We start from the raw sequence: 26,447 nt of genomic DNA, 5'->3' as shown, positions 1-26,447 counted from the left end.
ACTAATAAAACTTCGCCAATGCTTCGACCCTAAATTCAGATATCCACTGTTTCCACTATCCCTCCAATTCGTTATTCAATATATTTCTCCAAAGTTATAAAGGACTGTTGAAAAGTGCCATTGTTTGTTACAGTCTGGAATTGGTAAATAATCTCGATCGAAACATAACCAAGAGTTTTGTGGAAAACTCAAAATTACGTCAATTGTCACTATCAGTAGTCCGTAAGACTTCGCCGGTGTAGGACGTTTTGATTTCCTTAAAAGGACGGTATAAAAACGTGTCTTTTCTTGTATACGTTGTCTTTTAAATTCGTTTTATTTTGGTTTTAGTATAATATTGATTTAGTGATTAGGTGTTCAATTGCAAGATAAAGTAAGTCAGAAAATCCGATTCTTTTTTGTGTATAGTATTAAATCTAAATTTTCTGACAAAGTTATCCGTGTTTGAATTTGAACTGAATATGATAGTTTATTTCAAGAAAAAGTAAGTCAGAAAAGTGGATTCTTTTTTGTATATTTTATTAAATTTTATTTTTGACAAAGTAATTCACATAATACTGTTTGCATTAGAACAGATTATGAAAGCTTTAATTTATTTTTAGTTCATTATGTTGACAATTCATATAATATTGGAGTAAAGTTTGATGTGTCATTTTTTTGTTAGACGCAAGTTGTATATTATTATAACAATTATATAACAATTACAATAATAAACTTTGGACGTGAGTCTAGTATTATGAGAATAGATCCGAGGAGTGATAAAAAAAACGATGAATGAATTTTTATAATAACACTTACTTAGACTGTATCTAGTTCAATTAGTTTGTTTCATACCCTTATGTGTTGAGATAAACTTTTGTAGAAGTGGCTGTCCTGGAAACAAGGATTTTTAACAAATTTAAAAAGGTGTCACAGAAGCCCACGAAACGTCGAAATTTTTCTTTGGTGTTCATGTACTAATTTTGGAGATTTTTTACCAGAATTATGTGTGATTTACATGAAGAAAGTTAGTTATGGACGAGAGACGATCAAGACAACCTTCGACTTCAAAAACTGATGAAAATATACAGAAAGATGGAAAATTTGTTTGTTTAAATAGGCGGTTGACTATACACTGACAGCTTTTCGAAACGTCAAGACCTGAAAAATGGACTAAAGACTTTCTTCTTCATCATGACAACGCGACGTATCACAAGTTGCCAGTTTTTTTATGCTAAAATCTTCCTGTCCACCTACACTCCGCAGGTAACAAGATTTAGTACTATCTAACCTCTGGCTCTTCTCGAAAATAAACAATGTTCTATTAGGCCACGACCAAGCAGATGAGAGATATTCCCAAAGAAGCCTTCTAGAACAACTTTGAGGAGATTGAAGATTTATTTAAATTTTGTGTTACCTGTTAACTTTGTTTTTAATAAAATAATTCACCGTACGGTTTGATTATACATCGTATTTGTTATGCATCTAAATAATAAAACGGTTTACATAGTACAGGTAAACCAATTTCTTGTTTTAAAAATTATATTGTAATGTAGAATAAATATTTTATATTCGATCCAAATTCTTTGTTCCGTTTTTGAAATCCATAATCTATTCCCTTTTTCCATTTATTTAAACATTTTCTATAGAATTTTGTTTAGTACTATGAATTTTTTTTGTGTTTTCCTAATGACTGACACCGTATATTCGGAAGTGTCAATTTCAGTAATGAAAAAAAATCAATCAATCATCAATGAACGTTATTCGAAAGGATTTGTTAAGTTTCTAGCAAGAAATTAGTTCACAACGATATATTTATCAGTGTTTTCGTGATAATCACCCAAATGCACGTACGGAATTTTGGTAGACTATTAGATAAGCTTTGATTTCACGATATGTGACATGACGATCTCCTTCAATTAATTTTATAATGCATCATCGATGTTTTCAGTTACAACTTTGCTAGTAAGGAAGCAACCAGAATATTTCAATCAAGTCTTACTAGTTTTAACTGCATCGCCAAATGTTTTTGGCTGTAAATAACTGTAAATGAGTTAAACTACATCAAGGGATATCATAGATCACCACTCAAAATTATAAAAGTTTATTTTCGACCGAGATGAAATTTGTAAGCTACATAAATATTCATGGATCGTCAGAAATCGTCAAACGTATTTTTCAAAGCAATATAACTAGATCTTAGCATTATTATAGAATATTTGTTCAGTTATTTTAAAAACAGCCCTGGAAGATAGAACGCTGCATCAAATACATTAAAATGCAGTGCAGATACCTTTATGAAATATGCAAGAATAATAGAGTCTGCATTTTGGATTCTTAGTAATATATGGAAACGAAAAGGTCAGGAAGTATAAATGCCCTTTATTATACCGCTTTTGTGTGGTGTAGGAAAATGCTCCTCTAAAGAAGAGTTTCCGATTAAGTAGGAAGTAAAAGGTGACTTATCGTGCTGAATCATTCCAAAAAGTAATTCAATCTCATGAAACTGGGGAAGTGCTTTAATACTCATATAAAGGAACTTGTTATCTTATCTGAGAAATATGGAGAAAAAATAATTCCCATATTTCTTTACGTATACATATCATTTCAGCCTCTGGAAGTCTTGTTCTTCCATTAACTAAGTTCCTGATTCACTAACCTTCTGTTTTCATTCTTTTTTGGCTCTAATATTGTATTTTCCTTTCTTTTACGTCCTTGGTGAGACACATTGTTTCTGCGGCGTATTTGACAACATGTCCAATGACTACTTTGTAGATTTTTATCTTAGTTTTGGTACTTAAACTCTTGTCTTCTGTACATCAATCTCTTCACTTTTTTAAAACTGTATGGTGGTTCAATATATTTTTTTTGTGCTTATCACGTTCTACGCTTTTTCTTCGTTTCTAACTAATCCTCTTTTTTTGCTTCTGCTTTGTCAATTCTTGTCATCGTCATCTGCATATACCATTAACTGCACTGATGCGTGATGAAAATAATATGTATTAGTAGCAATTCTCCAATAAGTATGTTATAGTTTATGCGTCTATAATGGAATTTTCTCATCTCAAGCTTTGTTGGTATTCTTCGAGTCTCTCTTCCAAGTGTCCCACTATTTTTCCTTATTATTGTGGTTTATATTTTGTATGTGAAGTTTGAAAGCATAATTTCTCTATATTGCAGATCGGCCCCTTTGGTGAACAGGGGAAACAGTTGTTCTAGCTTCCATTTCTTTGAAAATTTTTACATGTTTTTAATAATCTATTATAATTATCTTGCTGTGGACAATTCCTTTAAAATGGTTACATATTGCCGCCTTATCTGAAAAATTAAGTCCCTTCTGTTTTGCGCTGAGATCAGTTTTCAAAGAACTGAACTTATCCATCTCATTAACAGTTTATTATGCCCTTAATGAGTCGCATCCCCGATATGCCCTTCCCATATGGGATACGTATGGCGCGACTCAATTGGAGCGAATCTTCAAACTACAAAAGAGAGCAGTTAGATATTTACTTGGATTAAACAGTGGGACTCACTGCAGGGATTTCTTTAAAAGATTAAAAATGCTGTCTCTTCTTTCCTTATTCATCTTTGAATCCGTTTGCCTAATTCTTAAGCATGCTTCTCCAATTTCAGATCGCTGCACGGCTATCCACTTAGGAATGCGGAGCACGACCTTACCTACCTACTCCACGTTCAGAATTAGTTGAGGGCTCAACATTTTACAATGCAAAAAAATGCACAATCACTTGCCAATTGAAATCAAATCGATATCATCTTTTCCCACATTCCGCAATAATTTGAAGGCTAATTTACTGGAAAGTACCTTTTACTCTGTAAACGATGCTAATAATAATATTTAATTTCTGGCATGCTGCATACTGGTTTAATTTTTGCTATGGAATTATTTACGATTTATATACTAATTATTACTATTATCTATAATTTTGTTACTCATTTTGGTGTTCTTCTGTATATTGAAATTTTATTTTATTTGTATCTTTATTTAGTTACTTTTACGTTTTTACAAGCTTTTGTCTACAAATTGTAACATTTTTTTACAATAAAGCATTTCTCTCTCTCTTCTCGAATAGTTCTTTATTACGTCTGATTCTGATATTTTGTTGTTTTTACGATTCTTTTGTCTTCGTAGCCAAGGGAGGCCATTCATTCTTCTGCTTCTGTTTTTCTTCCAGTTTCTTTTATTTTATTTGTTCTTCCGTTCATGTCTTCTATTTTTCACACGAATTAATAATTCAAGAAACCAAGGAAAAGTTGGGTAAATATTATTCGGAATGATTTGTAAATGGTTAGAGATAGCTAATGAAGTAAATCTCTAAACCGAATATATGTGCACTCTTCTGCATGAAAGGCTCTGTATAAAAATATATTTGTAATGTAGGTTGCGCGATAGCTCAAACCTAAAGAAAATTTCACTCAGGTTGAAACTTCAAAGAAATATCTTCAGCTGATATGTCTCGTTAGATAAAATAGAAACAAAAATACGTACTTTTAAGAAAGCACTTGTTCGGCCAATAAAACTATGGTCTCTGTTTTGGGTTTCCAAGTTTAATCTAAATGGATTATTTAACATTTAGACGTCCTGGTTTCCTCTAATCGCCCTCGTATCTATTATTCAATTTTATTAAGTATCTCCATAAATAGAATTGAAAATGGAAACCTTCTCCAAAACAAACTATAAACGTAAAAAGATATAAGTTATAACATAATATAAGAGTGTTTAGTGCTTCCCTTAGGAAAATAGGACTCTCCTAATTTACGGCCTAGCAGTAACATGGACGTTGGGAATGATAAGAAAACAGATTGGGATGGAAATGGAAGTGGCCGAAACGATCCTATAAAATGTGAGGGAATGGAGGCAATAATACTTATTGGACCAACAAGTGGAATAAAGCTATTACCGCAATACCCAATAAAACTAAGTGTTGAACTATAAGAGTAGGCAGAAATAAAGTGAGTTTTTTATCTACACTTATCAATGTACATTCCAAGCAACTGCATAAAATAAATGTATATATTTTACGCTCAAAGACCGAAAATGGCCAGTGGCCATTTAAAACAGCCACAACGCGTCCTGTGCGCCTTGCGTTTGACAGAACGCGTTGTGGTTGTTCTGATATAGTCAGAACTCGAATGAAATTATTTTAGATTTAGAAGACATTAGCTCACGTAATATAATGCTGCTTATTAATAATCATTTGGTAACAAAGTAGTACAACACTCATTCTTCTTCTTCCTGCTGTGTATAGGCATCATTGCCTGTTTTTCTTCACGTCATTGCCTCTGCTCAGTCACCTGGGAGGTTGTCACTCCATCTTTTCCTAGGTCTTCCAATGCTTCTTTGTCCTGCTGGTGATTTGTCCCGTGATATTTTCACAATTCGTTCTTCCGTCATGCGGTCAATGTGCTCATTCCATTTTATCTTTCTAACCAGTACCCAGTCATTGATGTTATCTATCCCGCATGTTCGTCTTATGTTTTCACTCCTTTCTCTATCCATTAGTGTTCTTCCCGCTATTCTTCGAACTATCTTCATTTCTGTAGTCTCCAATATCCGTTTCGTTTTAGAGGTTTCAGGTCGGGTCTCTGCTGCATAGAATAATATAGGTCTGATTGCGGTCTTGTATATGCGGGCTTTTGCTTCAGTTCGAATGTATTTATTTCGCCAGATTGTGTCATTTAGGTATGCTGCTGCTCTTGAAGCTCTTGTAGCTATTTCGATTCCCAGATATTTAAATTTCATTTCCTGGTGTGTTATTTTGTTATCCACCACAAGCTTACATCTGATCGGTGTCTTGGAAGTAACCATTGATTTTGTCTTTGCCGCTGATATTATCATATTGAACTTTTTTGCTGTTTTGTTAAATTGGTACAGTAGCCTTTGCAGATCGTCCTCGTTCTCCGCCAACAGTACTGCATCGTCTGCATAGCACAGGATTTTAACTTCTCTATTTCCCATTTTGTATCCTCATTATTATTATTTGAATAAATGTTTTATATCCATATAGTCAATAGGTAATATAACCTAACCTAACCTAGCTGCCTCAGATATAAAGTTCAATGCAATTCAAAATGCCACAACAATTCCTCGAGCAAAAACAAATAGGTGGATATGCAGCGAAGATTGATTTTAGTAATATACTATTTTACTTTAAAATGACTGTTGATGATTTATATTAACTTTTGACTATATGGATATAAAACATATATAAAAACGTTGTCATAAAACATTTATTCAAATAATGAGTGTTGTACTATTTTGTTACCAAATAATTATGTCTAATGTCTCCTAAATCTAAAATAATTTCATTCGGGCTATATCAGAACAGGGCGCGCCTTGCGTTTGCCAGAACGTGTTGTGGCTGTTTTAAACGGCCACTGGCCGTTTTCGGTCTTTGAGCGTTGCATATATAAAATACACTCTTCAAAAAGTAAAGCTAACATTACTTGACAAATCGAGTTAGTAAGAAATATTTAGAGCCATATAGTGAACGGAAGTCTATATATATTGAGTTGATTGATGATATGGACTCATTCAATTCAAACATCCTCTAGTAATTAATTCAACTGTCCGATATGATTCTAATTCAAACTTTACTTGTTTGAGTGGGTACATATTAAATCAACGATACTAAAAGCATTCTGTTACGAATGCTGTTACAATCACATTTGCACACGTCAGAAATGTACATCAAATCTACCAGCTCCACTTACAAAATGTAAAAACCTATCTCGTTGAGTACCTCTCACAGAGGACATTAATGTATTGTTAGTAAGTGCACTTAGGATAAAATTATATGGTTGCGATAATGCGGACAGATTAAATTATCAAACTACTTACCTCCGTACCGTTTCACAACAATGGATACTTAGTTTAATTTCACATGATATTAAAGATATAACTTACGTAATATGAGCAAAATTATATAGGATGTTTGAAATGACAAAAGTTATACCACATAACCGGAGTATTGTAGAGATAAATGGGAAAGAGACGGAAAAGAGATGTAGAGAAGAAAATAGGGAAAGAATTATAAGTACGATTCAACAGTACCTATGTCTATTTATCTATTTGTACAGATCCTTTGAAAATTTCATTGATATATGAATTTGAAATTACAAATTCACAATTATGGATCCGTTGCCCGTTGGTGAAGATCGTAACACAGTTTACTAAACCTACCAATTTTGACATTTGTACTGTCTAATGAGCTTTTTAATGACTAAATTATCGCTCTCTGAAGACGAGAATTTGGTTTTCGGAATGCGCCTTAGACAGTGTAAGTTGTTGTGTTGAGAAATATTCTAATAAGAATGAAAATAGAAGTGTGGGCAAAGTCAAAATTAATGATGTTATATTCGGCATCTTAAGGAGTTGCCGCCAGTGGTAGGATGCGTTGTCCATAACGATTACTGACCGTGGTGGAATGTTAGTTAAAAGCTGTTCATTAAACCACTTTTCAAATAATTCTGCTGTTATACCTTCATGATAATCAGCTGCATAGTTTTTAATTTTTTTAGCAGTTATTAATAAAGCATTAGGCACGAAACTGTCTTTGCTTCCAGCGTGTACTATTATAATCCCTTTAGAACAAAGTCCATTCAAATAGCAATTTTTACTATTGTCAACCCAACCATGTTTTCTCCCGATAAATTATGTGTCTGTTAGAGCTTCAGTAGTCTTTTATCTGACGCATCGAATTATCCTTGACAATTCGGTTATTGCCATCCGTTTAATCAGTTTTTTGTGTTTAAAATCACATATTGACCAAACGCAATGTTTCTAATTTGGTATAATTGTATTCTGGATAATCTGTTACCGTTTACTGTATTACTTCTAATGTGGCCACCCTGTTCTCCTTATATAAACTATAAATTGTCATACGTATAAAATCTTGAGTAGATTTTTCAACTGATTTCAGTTTTTCTTTACATGTTTTTCGGTTCTGTAAATGATCCACAGCAACCCCTTACGTGACTACTCGAAAAATGGAAAATTTATTTACTCTAGTTAATTCAGCAATTCTTATTATGATTGCATTATCAGATTGCTGAATATTTTCCCTTTTTAAATCTTTATTATGTCTTTATTCTCACTAGACTGTGCAATTTCATTGTCTTCCCATGGTCTGAAGAGCGCCATATTTCTATTTACTAAAATAAATTTATGAATTAAAACAAAATCACTAAGCCACGCCAATGCTTATTGCAAATTGTGTACATACGGCTTCGGACAATAGAAATGCATTTATGTTTATGATTCGATATTTTCATTGGTAATATGATGGGTCCACGTGGAATTTTATACGGGGAGTAAACAATATTTTTCATTTCTTAATTTGGTATGAGTGCCGTGCGTATTTATGAAATATTGTTTGATCCTCGCATAATAAGTGTGCTGTCTTCCTCAATCCATTTCTCTTGTTGAATTTTTGCGCAGGAGTCCGCCTAGCTGACTTTAAGTTCTATATTTCATAATTTACAACATATTTTTTGTGCATTACATAATTCCACACATGCCAATGGTTTGACAGAGTGAATTCTAAATATTTTTGTCAGTTATCAATCACAAACTTTCATTCTAAGAAGCCGTAAAGTTATAATTATAGTAATATTTATAAGAATATGCATTTAGGAAGCAAACAGCAAACAGCATCTGACAGCAAACGAGCCAATAAGCAGCATAAATAATCAGTTTTGTGCAGTACTTTCTACCATAACTATGTTTATAATGTTAACATACAGCACTATCAGTGTTTCAATGCTAAGAACAAAAATTTTTTGTTTTAGGCTTAAAACAGACGGAGCGTTTTGTGCCAAGTCGGCTACCGACTCGGCGGAAAAGCGGCTCAAAACACACGCGCGTCTCCGCAACTGCCGACTAACAAAGTTAAAAAATCACAGTCGTGTGCTGTTGTCTAGTTGTGCTCGAAATATCTGAAGGATTCAAGAAATATGCAGATTTTCCACATTGTATATGAGCGATCGATGGAAAACATATCAGATTGATAAAACCGGCGAATAGCGGCTCTATGTTCTTTAATTATAAACAGTATTTTTCAATGGTGCTTTTTGTAATGTGTGATAGCAATTATTTATTTACATTTGTTGATATTGGCTCATATGGAAAATCTAGCGACTCTGGAATTTTTAAAAATTCCACACTTTATGAAAAAATGATAAATTATACACTGAACATACCCGCAGCTACGCCCATCGAAGGAGATTTGATAGACTATCCATTTGTAGGCGATGAAGCCTTTCCTCTCTGAAAATTTACTTAGACCCTACGGTGGATCAAATTTATCTTTTGAAAAAAGAAATTTTAACTATAGATTTTCAATTTGAATGCACATTTGGTTTAATGGCTAATAAATGGAGAATGCTGATTGTTTCTGATTTTTTTTTTTAAATTAATAAATAAAATTTTAATTCATATAATTACCTATATTTCTTTTTTACTTCCTCCTGGATAGCATTCTCGCCAACAAAAATTTCCGTTACCTCTTCCCAACATTTTGTTGGAATACTCATCTGAACGCATATCCCAAATCGCAGGTCTTATATGAACCTCATTAATAAATCGGTCAATGTCCAAATTTTCCATTGTTTTTGTAATCTGGAAACCTTGAGACTCTCAAAAATTAAAAAACGCTCGTCGTCTGTTTCACCACATACGCGAACACGTACTGATATGCCGATTAGAGTCGTAAAAACGCTTTCGTTGCATGGTACTCAACATGGTACGCCCGGCGGTCGCCTCGGCCGCCGTGTCGACGATGCACCGTCTGTTTTATGCAACAGAAGTGTCGTAACAGAGCCGCCGAGGCAGCAGCCGACTCGGCACAAAACGCTCCGTCGATTTTAAGCCTTATGACGCGATGCGCTTCGATCCTTTGGTTAGGCGAAACCGGTGTCATTATGGGCAACTGGAAGCAGCATTTTACTATGACGAGCTGCGCTGCGACTCACTGCTGATCAAATTATTTAAAGTTGTGTTGAAAACAAATTGGTCATGGCTCATTCGTAATATTTTTTAATAATTTTAGGTAATGGTCCAGAGTGACATGGACGTGTTTTATACATATCCAACAGATCGTTCATTGCTGTCCCACCGTAACTACACGGTTGAGGTAAGTCAATCAATTAACATCTTAGTTTTCTATATAATTCATAACTGTATTGGGTTCATATTTTTTTAAATTAACAGTACCTAAAATTATTTGATACATATTGACGTTCAGTAGCCGAAGCTTCACAATCGTTACTTGGGAAGCATTATTTAACGAAAACTCCCGTTATTGTATTAGTGGCGATGTTGCTTTTGAATTAAACGTGAAAAAGGGGACGAGAAAATGAGCGTTTTTGTTAAGTTTTCTAAGCGATAAAAGTATTTCGAAGACTGGGCGAATTCAAAGATACGTTAAGAAGTAAGTTTTCAATAAAATATCTACATAGAGTACTTGATTTAATGAATTTAATGAAAACTCCCATACCGTCTAAATTTTGTATCTTTTTATGTACGAGAGCGGCTTGAAGAAAGTTGATCTGATTACGGTCATTATATTATTAGTTTCCGCGAAGTTTCCATTGTCATTTGTCAAAATCTGATACATCAATAATCGTATAGAGAAAAATGTTTTCTTTGTTAGGTAAATGAAAAGAAAAAGTATTATTTTCTACGTTGAAAAACGATTAAAGAAACCGATAAAAAGTGACGTGAATAGTATCCTAAAAGTTCTAAAACTGGTTTCATAAACACGAATAATTCTGAACAAGGGCCGTTATTCACTGTAACGATTCCAGAACGCTCAATAAAATCCGTACTCCAGTACTTAGAGATCGCTAAAATACATGATATATCTATTGGCTTAAATTTTGCATGAAAAGTTAGATATGGAAAAGCTATCTGGAGGTGAATTTCGTGGTCAAAAGCTCGGTTGCATGAAAAATTCAAACGATTGTTTGGATATCTTCAAAAGTAATTCAAATTCAAAGGAATAAAACTGTCAATTTGTCAGGGAAGGTGACAAAAATATAATTGAGTAAGGTTTTTAACAGGTGGTTGCAAAAATTTTTGAATAAAAGAAGTTGCCTTATTATTACATACAGATGAATTCAGGTTTTGAAGTACTTATTCACATTCCAAAATAGATTTCACGATTTCAAACAACAGTCACTATTTGGAGAAAATCCCTAGACAGTAAAATAGAGACATCTCGTATTAATGCACAGAGCTTTCAATGTTCACTCAAGCGTTTTAAACCAATTGATAATTTTTTATTATACTAAATTTTTGGTCATTGCTGGTTTCTTCGCAATACTATGATCAATTTGGTTTAACGACAATTTATCGCCAAATGAAGTCATACGGCATCCTTTTACGAAGTTGATCCAGACAAGCAATTGCTACCGCAATGTCCAACAGTGGCCAGAATCAATATTATGAGGAATATCTATCGAGACAAATGTTTCGTTTGATTACTACTCCCGATTCTTTAGAAAAATACTTCAAATACACTTTGGGAAAAACTAACCTTCGTTAAGAGTATATATATAATATTTCCACAAAGGCTATAAAAGATTTCTTGAGTTTCTGTTAACTTATTTTAACTACACCAATTCGATAGAAGTTAGTTTTCAATCCTAATTTTCATATTTTATTACATTGTATCTAACAAACACATTCCTCTCAGTTAGCTTTGGGTAAATATGATGAGACTCTTTGTAAATAGTTAAATCCATCGCTTTGTTTATCTAAAGCCCACACAAACTGTTTCTTAAGCTCTATTATAGGGGAAGGATGGGAGTAAATTCTGAAAATTCTAATATCTACCAAAACAAATATTTTTGTAACTGTAATTACTAGGTTTGTTTATGTTTTTAGAAAAATTCGAACATTTTGTTTTCTATTAAAGTAAATCCTTTCCAACTAAATAGTTATAGAAAATTTTTAAGCAAAGTTTGTTTTCATTCTTTTCTCCATTCAGCTTCGTTGTTTGTTAGTTTCCCTCGCGACCCAATTTTGCTTTGAATTTTGAGCTACATAGGCACATCAAATCCTTCTCTAGCTTGAAAAAATTACGTAGAATGGATGTATTTTCTACTACAATAAGCATAATAGTTTTTATGTAAAATCAATATTTTTGCACTAATATATACTTTGAGGCTTGATAATGAGCATTTACATTTGGTACTTAATATATAGATTGTCTCATAAATAATGTCAGTCGTCAATGTTCAAAATGCCGGATGTGGTATAATACCGGTCATCAAACAGCGAAAATTTAATCATAGATGTTCTCACTTTGTAAAACCATAATCGGCTCACAAACGTAGAATTGTACAGAGTTGTACTTAATACAACAAGCGAATATAATTTCAGTGAATCAGTAAAATTAAATATAAAGATGAATTTGTTGCTTCTAAGTTTTATTTGTAACTTAGATATTAGAGTAAGAATTATATATCACTTTTTCATGAATGTTACACATTGAGCTTTTTGGCAGATAAAGTTGTTAAGACCAATGTTTGTTCTCTCTTGTTTTTGTCGCCATAATGTAGATACGACACAGTGAATATTTTATAACAGTAAAATCATACTGGGGAATGAATATTTTTTTAAATTAATAGCAATTATCTGGAAAATTCTAAATTGTGATTCAACAAGTTTTTCCCGTGTAGTCTTGATTTATAATACATTTACTACAATACAATTATTCCAAAGGACTAGCACCACATTCATCCTTTTTCCTGTGAATCACTGATGTTTAAATAAATTAAAAGTCTATTTAAAACTGGTACATATTGCATATATTGGTTTTCTACTCTTTTTACGCGAATTGTGACATTTCTAAAATTCTTGGTGCTAATGTTTGAACATTTTTTCATCATCAGGTATATAACGGAGGAGGAATTTTTGCGTGAAATTTTATTAGTTCTTGTCAGTCTTTTAGTTGGGACCATATTAATCCCGTTGGATTTCAAATAGTGTAACCATTCTTCTTGACCGTTTCGTCTACAGTATATTCTTTGTATAATTCACTACGAAGTATCAATTTCTTTTTCGTCTCATTGTTACACCGTGCTTTGCAATTTTGTGTAGTCTGAGAAGTATTTGTCAAAAGCATTGTTTCCTGGATAGCATCTCTTCTGGACATTCCCTCCTCTCAACTTTGAAACCAAACACACAAATACGTAGGCTTTATTAAACATAGAAACAATTTCACAAAAAAAATTAAAACATTTTTACTTTAAATTAAATCAACTTGTTGATGGTTGATCTTAAAGCCACGGTTGCCACATATTTTATTGTTCACACGTTTTAGTAGCCGTTTCTATTTAGAAATTACAAGGGATTAATTTTTTGTGAAATGTTGTTGTTTATACTTTGACTATGATTCACTAATTCTGAAAAATAAAATTGTAATGCGGACATGGACAAGTTGCTTACTATTCAGTTCGCAGTGGGGCCAACTCAACATTTTTGCTATTTGATGACCGTCATTGTAGGAGTTCAATACCACCAAGCTCTTATTTTAGACAGCTCGAGAACTTACTACTGACAATAATATAAGTAAATAATCTATTTTGAGAGTTTTGCATAAAGAGAAATACCACCCTTACAAAATTCAGTTAGTTCAGGAATTAAATGAAGAAGATCCTGATAGAAGGCAAGAATTCTGTGAATTGATGATAAACAGAATAAACGCAGATTTGCAGTTCATAAATAAAAGAGTTTTTCCGATGAAACGACGTTTCATTTAAACGGGTTTTTTCACAATAGGTGGATTGGATGACGTTACGATCGAATGGCCGGCTAGATCCCACGATTTGACTCCTCTCGATTACTTCTTACGGCATTATTTGAAATCTAAAGTATATTTCAATAGACCAGACAATATTGCTGATTGAAAAGCTAGGATAACGGAAGAAATTAACAAAATAACCCCCTGAGTTCATGCAAAATGTTGTACGAGAATTTCAAAATCGCCTTGGTTATTTCAAAGTGAAGAGTGGTTATTTTTAATATTTAATTGGAAAATACATTGGAAAATACATTCTAAATATTATGCGACATTATTATATTCATTCTACGTAAAGTTTTGTGATAGAGACATTATCAAAATTTTACATCTTAAAAATTAGTTTTCTCAGTTATAAAAACCAAATTTAAAAAAAAAACTTTATAATGCTGAAAAGAGGACTAGAAGCCCTTTCCAACAATTTGCAACATTATTAAACATTTTCGAGGGGGGCTGGAGGGGGATAATACTTTCATACTGTAAATTGTTAATTTAAAAATAAAAATCGACTTTTTTCAGTTTTTTTCACAAAGTACATTATAACGGTAAAATTGAATTTATTCAATACATATTGTTTAAACCAAAATTGTGAAACATTTGCAAGGAATTATTATTTTTCCATCGGACAATTTTTTTTAAATATTTTTAGTGAAAAATATCAAATTTGGGCACTTTCGAACCATGAAAAATAAATTGAAAAAAAAAATGTGGATGATATTTTTTTTCTAATTCCTTATACGATAGTTAATAATATTCCTAATAGGATTTAAGGAAATTTCATTGTTTATACCTGTTTTCTAATTATTAGTTTCACGCGCTTACAGGTATGTACCAATATCTTTTCCTTTTTTATAGATAATTGTGATTCAAAAAAAGTGTTCAGATATCATTACATCTTATTATTATTGATAAAAAATGCATCAATTACTATGATAATACTAACAAAATATAAAATAATAGAAAAGTGATTTTAATCACATGTTCCGATTAATGTTTGAATAACTTTTGTAAAATTGATTCCAGAAAAAATTTATTAATAACAAATTGTAGACAATTTATTTATTAATAACATTGCTCTGTATAACAATCTTGATAAAGTTGATAGTCTTTAAGTTAAATGATAAATAATGATTTAGGACACAGAGAGGCCGATGCAATGCATTAGTTAGAGAGATACAATTCTTGTAAAGGCGTGAAAAAACAGGTATACCCATGTAATTTCCTTAAATCTCCATTAAGAATATTATTAACTATCGTATAAAGAAATAAAAAAAATATAATCTATATTTTATTATATTTTTTTCAATTTATTTATCATAGGTGAAAGTACCCATATTTTTCGAATCTTTAAAAATTCTCTTATCATAAAAAGCCATATGACCTTTTTTATTTGGCTCTTGAAAATCGAAAAATCATCCGATTTCGATGAATTTTTTCACTTATGAAAAAAATATGAGAAATATCTCACCTAGAGATTTCATATAGTTTTATGACTTTAAATGTGATCATAAATGCACTTCTTGAGATATAATCGTTCATAACTTTTTTACAAAGCATCGAACGCAGTTCATATATTTTTTTTGTTAATCTACACAAAAACGAACATTTTCGAAAAAAAAAAAATTGAAAAATGTTTGTTTATTTATTTTTTATCTCTAACCTTAGTAAGATACCATTTTTTAATAGTGAACATTTTCAATTTTTCAACGTTAACTTTTAATATTGTACACTTGATTGCAATAAGTGATTTTGAGAATGTTTTTGTTCATATAACTTTAATGATTACTTAATAAAAAAGGTACAAATGATTATACGTGAGAAAAGGTCAATTGTAAAAACATGATAAATTAACATTTTTGTATAAATTCTTTTTTTCCATTTGTTCGTTTTTTGTGTAGATTATGAAGAAAAATATAACAACTTCATTTTATCATTTGAAAAAAAGTTAAACGCGAATGGGTGCTGTTTTATGAACATTTAAAGCCCTGAAACCATAGTTTTAATTTTTTTATTCCCATATTTTTTCTCGTAAACCGGCCGTAAAAATGTAGATTTTAAAAACAAATTAAGTAATTTTCTAGATTTCTATTCAATTGTTTAAGTAATATAGCACGGGGTTGCCCCGTGGCAACATACATTTATATCATCATTAGGGGCAATTTGAAGAAAATCGCATAAAAAAATTGAGGTGGAATAGTTTTCGGTACTCAAGCGTCGATTCCTCCTGGACTATTAATAATAATTGTCTAATCAGTTAAAATTAAAGCAATCGATATACATAGGAAAAAAAATTGCTTGATTAAAGAGTTTCAGACGCATAAGTTCATGATGGATAACCATAGGTGCAGCTACGATATACTGAATCAAATTGTCATTAGAATATTAATGTGTTGCTGTATATATCAATGATATATTATTATTTCTCTCCATAATTTGAGGCAGGTGTTGGAATTTTCGTCTCTTTTATGTTATAGCTACAATTATAAATTATGGGTTATAAATTTTTCGGTGAAGTGTTGGTAATCACCATTAAACGTCACCCATTATTTGTATTCCGTACGGTCCAATTTTTGTTAGTGTTGTATGTATGTGTATGCTGTACCGTTTGTTATGCCATCAATACCCTTCGCCACGGGGCTTATGATTTATTGATTGAATCATTTCATCCTCCGTGAGTATGTGTGTAATTGTTGTTCATTTCACATAGACCATCAATCAATTATAGTTTGTTCAACTACAGAGCCCTAGATAGGTTTACGGCGTGTGCTTAGGGGCGTCGCGCGGGGGACGACATAAGAAAAAGGGACACAAAAAAAACTCGTCCGAAATGTTAGGCATTAAGTGAAACTGCAAGGAAGTGAAAGAGTCGGGTCAAGTACAGCCAAAGGGCTTGTCAGATTCAAATAATTTTCCTGTGAAATGAGATTAAAACTAATCTGAAAGTATTAATCCAAACATAAGGTCTTAACAAAAACAGTACCCCCAACAATTCATAGACATGAGCTCTACAAAATCAAAAGCAATATCCTGATTGCCTCTTACTATTGGTTTTATCATACACTAGCTGATCCTGCAAACATCGTACTGCCTCAATCGATAATTTAAGGACTTCAACTTTTGGATAAAATAAACTTTGAAAAACAAAAGGAATCCTTTTTTATTAAAATATATATAAAAAAATGCTCGGTATGAATGAAGTTTTATTATTATTTTCGATGAATTACACATAATGTGGCTTACATACAAAACAGAGTTTTCCTGAAATATTGGATATTTATAAGGTTTCAATTTGATATTTGACAGACAAACACAGTTAATCAATTTGAAGCTTTCTAATAAACTATATTTTTTATATGATGATAATTGATCCTACTTTTAGCTGCAAATTGTAAGGTGGTGATCCAGGCAACTCCAGTGAATTTAAAAACTCCCTGGGACTAAGTCATCCGGGTTCATAGCGGTGTCCACTGATTTTAAGGAAACCGACTGTCTCGGAAGAAAATTCTGAATGGTCGCATTGAGATCCTCGACATCTTTATTTTTGTACGCCAATATTGCTCGTTCACCCACCCAATTACGGTTATTGAACTGTTGCGCAATATCAGGGAAACACGCTGACTAAGCTCCTTTTTTAACTTTGTGATGTGACAGAAATTTGTGGGTAATGTGATGAATTCGGTCGAGGTGTCCACTGCGACTTTATTATTTCCAATGTCTGGCAACTACATAGCAAATACATTTGCAGTTTCATCTTCTTGCAAAAATATTCGCATGTAAAGTGTCACTATCATAAAAGATCAACAAAAAAAGAGCACATAACTTGAAATGTCACTATCACAAAGGATCACCGAAGTAAAGAAAGTTCTGGCGCACCATAGCGGTAATCGTTACCGCAAAGATGCACTCTTTGTCTGTTGTATCGATCGACACAGAGGATGGATCGACATATCAGTTGGTTGTTAATTGTCAAATATTATAGTTGCGTTCAAAAATTTAATTTTTGACAAAACATCAAGGAATAAAAGAAATGTTGTTTTTGTTCAATTCCGAGCATTTTCAAATTTATTCACATTTTAAACCTTCTCTGAACCACAATTCAAAATTAGTCAAATCGGTCCAGCCGTTCTCCAGTTTTAGCGGGACTAACGAACAGCGATTAATTTTTTTATATATAGATTACGGCGAAAAAGTCTTTTTAGAGCGGCAATTTTTATTCTGATCAAGTTTATTTGTAAACGCCATTTCACCAAATGTTTCAAAGGTACCATTAACAGTTTTATATTGTACAATTTCTATGATAACAAAATTGGATGTTACGTGACCACTGGAAAGATGACATTAGTATTAACAGAAATATCTTTGAAAATAATGCATCTTCTGATATAGTTGTATTCTGTATTAATTTATTGGAACAAAAACTAGTCAAAAGGAGTTGGTGGCAATCTCAAGATAGTAAAAATTGCCCAGTATAATATAGGGGGAAGACTTTATTGCCAAACCGATTGGAGGAAATCCACGTAACGTCACTGATATATTTGTATTTGCTTTTATGAATATTTTAAAGTCTACGGGTTCACGTGAAATAACGTATGAATTGAAAACGAGAACATATAATAGGATGGTATTTTCCAATCTCAGAACAAAATTGAGAAACAAAAATTGTTCTTCATTCCAATTATTCAATATTTTGTAAAATTTTAAGAGGATTCCTTTGTGCTGAAAATGATGGATTGATGTTAGTGATTTCAAAAGACAGACATGTGATGTTCTATTATTACATATTATAGCACTATTGAAATGTGGAAGAAAACAGATTGTCACGTGCTGAAAGCATAACTTTACATAAGGTAAAAGTTATTCATGGAAACATACAGGAAAAACTGATAATTGTAGAAATACTAATTTTAACAGGAAGCAGGTTGTTGGTTTTGTTTTCTTGTCAACTGCATTCAACTATATACATCATTCATTATAATGAATATAGAATTCATACATTCCGATACTCTTAAAAAAATCTTCTATAGGTATTTACACTTGACTTAACGTTACATCCGTGTGAGGTTGAAATTTTGATAGGCTTTTTCTAGAATACCGTATGTTGTGGCCTTCTTCAGGAATGGCGTTAAAACGTTTTTCTTTGAGCAATTTAGCATTTTCCTATAGAACCAGAGGTTGTATTTTGGCGAGTCATGATGAAAAAGAAAACTGGCCTATTTTCCATACATTTCCCTTCGCACACTGATTCAGTACATTGACCCTGACCAAGATGTTTTGGCTTTGATTTAAAGACTTTTTAGAAAAGGTGAGTCATTGATTAACCATTGACAATTTTTCAATGTCATAATCCTAGATAGATTTCAGTCTTTCTTAAGGCTCCCTGGTAATTCTCTGGGATAAAACTTAATGTTCAGAATCAATGTTTTTCGAGACACTGCAAATACAATGTTACTTAACCGACAATAATAGTAAACTAACAATTACCTCGAAACAAAATGAGGTGTGCTTACCTGTAAAATGTTATATATACTACACTGATGGATGTATATAAAACTGAAGTCGAAGCAAGATTATTTAAGCGCAAAAGAGGTTAAGGGACATCCTTTCATTTGAAAGGTACTGAATTGGTGACCATATTTTAGTGCAGCCCAAATTGCTACACAAGATAAGAACCCCGATTACGAATCAAAGTTGAATCTGGAACACTACAAGTAAAGAGTAATCTCTTTCATGGAACTCAACCCAAGTGTTCGACTGAAAGCGAAAAATAGTTCAATACCTTTTCACAATAGCGCTTGCAAGCAATTCGGAGACAATCTGAAAAGGAAATGTTTTTAATAAGATAATATTAGAAAGAAGAGAAAACAGATGGTGGATAGATAACGTAGTAAAACGAAAATTATTAAAATTAGCTCATATTTTACCTTGAATATTAAAATTAATTTTAAATAGTGTTGCGGGTTGAGGACTCAAAATAGAACTGTCCAACAGTTTTTTAAAATGCCAACATTTCGATCTTTTATTTTATCTTTATCAAGAATTTTTAAGTTATTAGACGTTAGTCAAAAGTTAAAATACATATATAAATATTCCGCTCGAAGATATAATTCTCCTGTTAAGATACATCTATCAGACTCGTAACACCATTCGAAATTCAAATTAACTAATTAATTAAAATGATGAAAACTTGTGTTTTTAATTCTTGTTCGAGAGGTTATATAAAAATTCCATTTTTCATTTACAATACAATTTCATTACTTATATTTGTACGCGAAGAGATGCTTTGAAAATTGCGCTTCCACCATCCATACAAATTTTCGAATATTAATACAGTAGAGCCATCTCAAAGTTTCTCAATAGTACGGACACTTTTTATACACAGAGAGAGTTCTACTCTACTTTCCATACCTACAAGGCATTTAATGTGCTTGCTGGTGGAAGGGAGGTATAGAAGCTACGATCTGGTAAAGTGTGCAGCCACTGTGACCGCTGAGCCGAATCTGCCTTGGAAATCTTTTAAGGTTTAAGGTACTACGTAAACTGGTAGGCATGGCTGTAGTCATATAGCTGCAGTAAACACCAAAATGTTCATATGTGAATTAAGCTCCTCAGACTGGGAGGAGAAATAACACTGCAGCTGAGTAAATGAAAGGCAGTTACTCTGGTTGGCTTCGTTATAGGGTATAAGGAAGCCGGTTATCATAGATACAACAGAGTCAGACTCAAGGATTTCTAGTTCTGTTGAATAGAGGAGGAAACTAAGATACGCATAGTCTACAATTGACAAGTTATATTGAGGCACGGAGATATATCCTAAGATTTGATTTGAGGGTCATCCAATTGAAGAGAACCCTTTGGGCTAGAACGAGTACGATCAAGGGGACTACAAATGCACGGTGGCAAAATTAGGATTTAAAATCTATACTACAAAAAAAGTACAAAACATATGCATTCCTAGTTTTAATCAATATAAGGTAGACAAATGTGGGTTCTATTTTTTAAGAATTAAATTGTCCAAATGTTGGGCGTTACGTTAGGCACATTCTTAGAACATGGCTTCGGTATTTCTTGTCAATCGATGGAGAAGTGCCGCCGAGATGCTTGACAACGCACACCAAACCCTCACTTTGGGACTGTAAAGGGGTTGTTGATGTTTTAAGCCTGGGTTTTGTCTTCTAGGAGACCAATACAGACAATTTTGCTTGTTTACACTTCCATTCAAATGACAATAGGCTTTATCACTCCAAAAGATAGTGTTCACTATGCGAAATCGCTTCAACATTGTCTCATAAAAATTTTTACGCATATTGTGATTATTAAGCGTAATCGATTACACAATTTGAATTTTAAAAGGATGAAATTCAAGATTCTTCTTCAATATTTCGTGCATTATAATTTTTGGAAGCACCAAGGCAGCTGCTCTCTTGCGAAAGAATTGACGCCGAACATCGCCAAACTTGCTGCGACGAGTTCAATGTTTTCATTCGTTCTCAACGTCCTGCCTGTTCCCGGTCGTGGGTTGTTTTCTGCGATCGAATCAAATCTTCACTTGGGGCGTCACGTAACCGTTAAATATTGTAACGTGAACAAAATCTTGGACGAGCAATTCCACACGAATCATTAGTTTTGAAATAAGTTTAGAATGCAAACGCACATTATTTACCCGTTCACTGCAACATCGCTACTAAATAACCCGCACGAACGCTGACCCCTCCTCGCTCCTCCGCTCAATCGTTAGGGAGAAATTCGAAATTCTGCCACCGGACACCCTTTATTATTCAGGTAGTTATGGCCAAGAAGCATGTTAAGAAAACTCATTGAGCTTAGCTTTTAATCACATCTCATAAAAAATAAATCCATCCATAGATACACATGCTTTTTCATATTATTATATATTAAATAACTATGTACTCAAAACTTTATCAACTTTCTCGACCATAAAATGTTAGCAGATATTAATAAAAATTAATCATCCTATTTCTACCGAGCACGTAGTCGTGTTACATTGTAATTTGGGAGGATAGTCAGGACATAATGAAATTCTCTGATAAAGAAGATTCTCATAAAATTATTTTATACCGTAGAAAGTAAGATAATGGTTACCTTTGAAAGATTCTACTTTGTATGTGAGTGTCCTATGAAAGTTGGTTTTCCCTCAATCGATGAATATTACTTATACAAAACGCCAGTTGAAATGTTCAAATTTGAATTTCAAAAGCGTACATAAATATATGAATTTACGAAGAATAAAATCACCTTTTCTCCCACTCATTTGTTTGCACAGTTGAAATCAGGGCAACTCCGTGTTTACCTCACAGATCCAGAATTCAACTGAAACTTTGTTGAATTATGCAAATAAAGAAGCTATGGAATTAGAAAAGTTTTCATTTTTCAATGGAACTGTTTACATAAAATATCCATTTATGTTATATATTTGAGAATTCGAATAAACAGATGCAAATGCTGCATTTATGAGGAGTCGTTAAATAGCTATTTTCATATACAATTTGAATAATGGATATTTAAATAAAAGATAACTCATATTCAATATTAAACGATAGACTACAGAACTGTGATACAAAATTAGCTCCATTTTTACCACACATTATTCAACACAAAGTGAGCTTACTTTCACGTACTTGAAGACAATACGTGATTCATTGAAAAAATAGATGAAATATTTAATAATATCACGAATTACGATCTAGAAAATTCCAAATGTAAAAAAATAATTATAGGCGCAAAACCATGGAGATGCAATTATTTTAATTGGAATACTTAAAAAGGAAAAATGCATAGTAAACCAAGAAAACAACCATATATGTATAATTGATTGTAACCATATTTTTATAAATGTAGTTTCGATAAATGAAGTTCTTTTTTAATAGTTTTCCGGCGTTAAAAAATTTAATTTGCATATATTTTCGCAGCTTTTTCGTTCTTATGAATGTGAACCATTTCTAAATATTCCCTTTTTCGTGTATTAGATTCCGTTCCAAGAATTTTTGAATTTTTATAATTGAATTTCTGTTTTTTTGATAATTCATGGTTCGTTAATGCAGTTCTATCTTTTGTTCTATCGTATTGATGACCTTTTAGTCTATTTTCTAAATACTGAGATGTTTGCCCTATGTAGACAGCGCCACAAGGCACTTGATATATAATATTACTTCTTTTGTTTTTTGGTGTTTTAGATTTTAATTTAGTTTGGATATTTGGAAAATATTTGGATAATGTATTCTTTCCTTTATGACTTATATCATATTTATTGAAATAATTCGATAATTGTTGGGAAAGTTGGGAAAAAGCTATAAATGATAAAAAAGATCTAAATAATTTAAGTAAAATTGATAGCTCTATTTTGTAAATTGTAATAAAACTACAAATAATTTAATTGAGGAATGCTATATATTATTTGAGATGTAGGGACCAAGGAAAAAATAATTTTTCTTATTAGAACAAAGTTCTAAGTTAATTTTTTCCTTATTTTGATATTCATGAGCAAATTGTCAGTGTCAATATCATATTTTGATAAAGACTTCGAAGTCGAAACGTCAAAATTTATCTTTATTTTCAAAATGATAAAAAAACTAATTTTAAAACAGAAGAGATTTAAAATAAAGAACATTCAGAAGCCTTAATATATCAAAAGGTCTAAGAAATAAGAAATTAAAGAAATATATATTTTTTGTTTAGTATTTATTAGCAATCAAAACCATAAGAGTTCTATAAGCTAGTAGGTTGTCTAAGGCCCTTCTTGGCGTGATAAGAATTTTTCCAGTGATGAGACCTCTTTATTCGTTGGTTAGATCAGCTAGCCAGTTTCTTTTAAGTCTTCTATTCGCTAGGGGTCTTAAGAGGGGATGGAGTAAGGGGTTACTGTGTAATTCTAGCGTTTTATGGTGTTTTGTGTTGTGTTCTGCAATTACGTCCTGTACGAAGGGGATTATTAGGTCTTCATGGAGAGTTTGGTTTGACACGTACATGGAGAATCAACTATCATTCGTAGTATTTTGGATTGGATTTTTTGAATTAATGTAGTATTCGTTTTATTTGCACATCCCCATAGCTGGATTCCATAAGTCCATATAGATTTTATGACAGCTTTTTGTTTTCGGTTTTTTAAAATATCTTGTTACCAAGTAAGTTTTGAATCAAAGAGTATTCCTAGGTATTCAGTTCTAGTGGATTTTTCTTCAATTGTTTTGAATCTCCACTTGTGTCATCAGGCCTTGTTTAGACATGGTTTAGTTGTGTTTAAACTATTGCAGACGCTGTAACTGGATATTCATGGATTGCAAGTATAGCTGCATCATCTGAAAATGTTCCAGTGATGGTTTCGTCATTACTTTTTATATGAAACAGAATATTAGACAACTTTGAAGTCAAGCTTTATATTATATTAATGGAATTGGTGACAAATATTATTGATTAAATCAACTATGGTTGCATAAATGAATTTTTTTAACAGAAATGCATTGACAACGACGTTGCTAGGTCGTCGCATTGCAGTCAAATCATCGCGGGCTCAAATTTGAGTTGGAAATATGAAATTTTGGATTTTTATATAAAATAAATTATTTATTGAGCCATTAACCAGATGAGGCTTCAAATGTAAAATGGCTTCTATACTTAGTTCGTGCACGCGGCTTATAATCGTGAAAGAAGTCAATAAAAAAGTCAATTTATTCAAATAATAATCGTAAATTTTTCCCTCTAAACCTATTTTTAGTCCTATACAACTATAAAGGATGAAATAAAAAATTTAACCATTAAAAAATTTGAGAAAACATTATATAAATGTAAATGTAAATCTTAGTGCAATTGGTCAATAAGAATGATTTCAATAATAATAGATGCTAATTACGACAAAGCTGAGTAACATTGTGTACAATGTGATAAGGTTAAAATTATTATAAAAACATTGTGATTTGTGATAAAATACAAGTACTGTAGTTCCGCTTTTATTTTTATCCGCGGCAGCGCTGCGATTACAGTTCCGAACATACGTGGCAGTCGCTTTGATTCAAGCAAAAGAAATGTACGCCATTTTCAGATCGCTGCTGTAAACGTGTTATTTATAATGATTACGGTCAAAATGCTATGAGTGATTCAATGATTAGGATATGAGTCAGACATTTCAATTAAGGATGTAATCAATTGCACTATGCAGAATGATGTGGCCCGTCTTTGGTTACTGATGCACTGGTTCATGCAAATGAAGAGAAGCTTAAGATAAACCGAAAGTTTACAATTAGTGTTCTTGCTATGAAACTCCCGCCGATCTCATGATCACCAATTCATGAATTTTTTACTGAAAACAGAAATTTCGATAACTTTGCTCACGTTAGGTACCCAATATTCTCACACATCACAAAAATCAACGGATAGGAAGTGCACTTCAGTTTTAACACGGTAATATGAAGACCGTAATGATTTTATTTCTCGGGTAGTTACGGGGGGGGGGGGGGTGAAACTTGGATATCGTACGACAATCCAGAAACTAAACAGTAATCAATGGATTGGAGGCAAACTTAGTCTTCAACGAAAGTTAAGCTTTAGCAAATTTTAACACCTCGAAAACTCATGTTTTTCGGGACATAAAAGACATTTTGCTGATCGATATCTTATCACGAAACCAAACAATCAATATCAAATTAGATGGTCATTGAGAAAAGCGCCGCGGAATACAGGACAAGCACTGAGGAATACTGTCAAAAGGTTTTGTTTTTTCTACAGGAATTTGGTTGTGGCGTCTTTGATCATCACCTAAAATCTTTCCTTAACGACTTCTATTCAAGGATACTGACAAGTACTTACCAAATTTCAGAAGCTTTTTCTGTACCTTTACACGTTTTTCCATAAATAACTAAACAGCACTCACTTTGTGTATATGTTACGGTGAAACGCCAAAATCTGGTACGTGTCGACATTCACCATGCACTAACGGTAAATGCTGAAAATGTTCGAGATTTATATTTTCTTCTCCGTAATTCAGTCGTTATAAATTTTGCGTCTCTCTTTCTGAGAGGAAAGACTTAAAACAAAGTACATTCAAAATGAGAAAGGAAAATAATAGGAGTTAAAAACTTAATTTAACACTATGTTCTAAATGGGCGAATAAAATAACAGTAATAAAAAACTTACTGAATTATTAATTTAAATCTTATTTATTGCAGTAATTTAAACTTTTAAAACACTTTGAATTTCACAAATTGCACAAGAGCACTTGCTTCTACAACTGCATTTATTTGTGCAATAACAGCGTATATAGCCTTGCCCATCGCTTCTCGAATTAGTTGCCTCTACTTCTTTGAGTGAAATTTCATGAAAATAAATCTCATCTATGGAAAGTTACTTAAAATAACTAACTGATTGCTTGTGTAACAAACTGCTTGAGGGTACTTGTACTTGTGTTTTTTAATCAGAAATTGATGGGAAGACGTGGTAGAAAATAACTTCAAATAATTAACTGATTGCTTGTGTACAAAAACTGCTTGAGGGTACTTGTGTTATTCAGTCAGAACTTGATGCGAAGACGTGGTAGAAAATAACTTCAAATAACTAACTGATTGCTTGTGTACAAAAACTGCTTGAGGGTATTGTGTTTTTCAATCAGAACTTGATGCGAAGACGTGGTAGAAAGTA

At 32.4% G+C, this 26,447-nt stretch overlaps 1 protein-coding gene across 2 annotated transcripts in view; it reads left to right on the top strand.

The window, feature by feature from the left end:
- The first annotated feature begins 211 nt into the window (after positions 1 to 211).
- The window catches only part of LOC130900878 (putative polypeptide N-acetylgalactosaminyltransferase 9), a 276,483-nt gene continuing 250,247 nt past the window's right edge, over positions 212 to 26,447 (top strand). The window contains exons 1-2 of one of the 2 annotated variants that reach the window (XM_057811799.1): positions 212 to 373; positions 10,047 to 10,130. The gene's annotated coding sequence lies outside the window, so the exon portion shown is untranslated. Of the gene's footprint in view, positions 485 to 10,046; positions 10,131 to 26,447 lie in introns of both variants that reach the window. The other variant, XM_057811802.1, reaches the window with a different exon arrangement.

The sequence above is a fragment of the Diorhabda carinulata genome, chromosome X, assembly GCF_026250575.1.
Source record: "Diorhabda carinulata isolate Delta chromosome X, icDioCari1.1, whole genome shotgun sequence".
NCBI lineage: Eukaryota > Metazoa > Arthropoda > Insecta > Coleoptera > Chrysomelidae > Diorhabda > Diorhabda carinulata.
The sequence above is the reverse complement of the archived record's forward strand: the minus strand, read 5'-3'. Positions and strand labels throughout refer to the sequence as shown.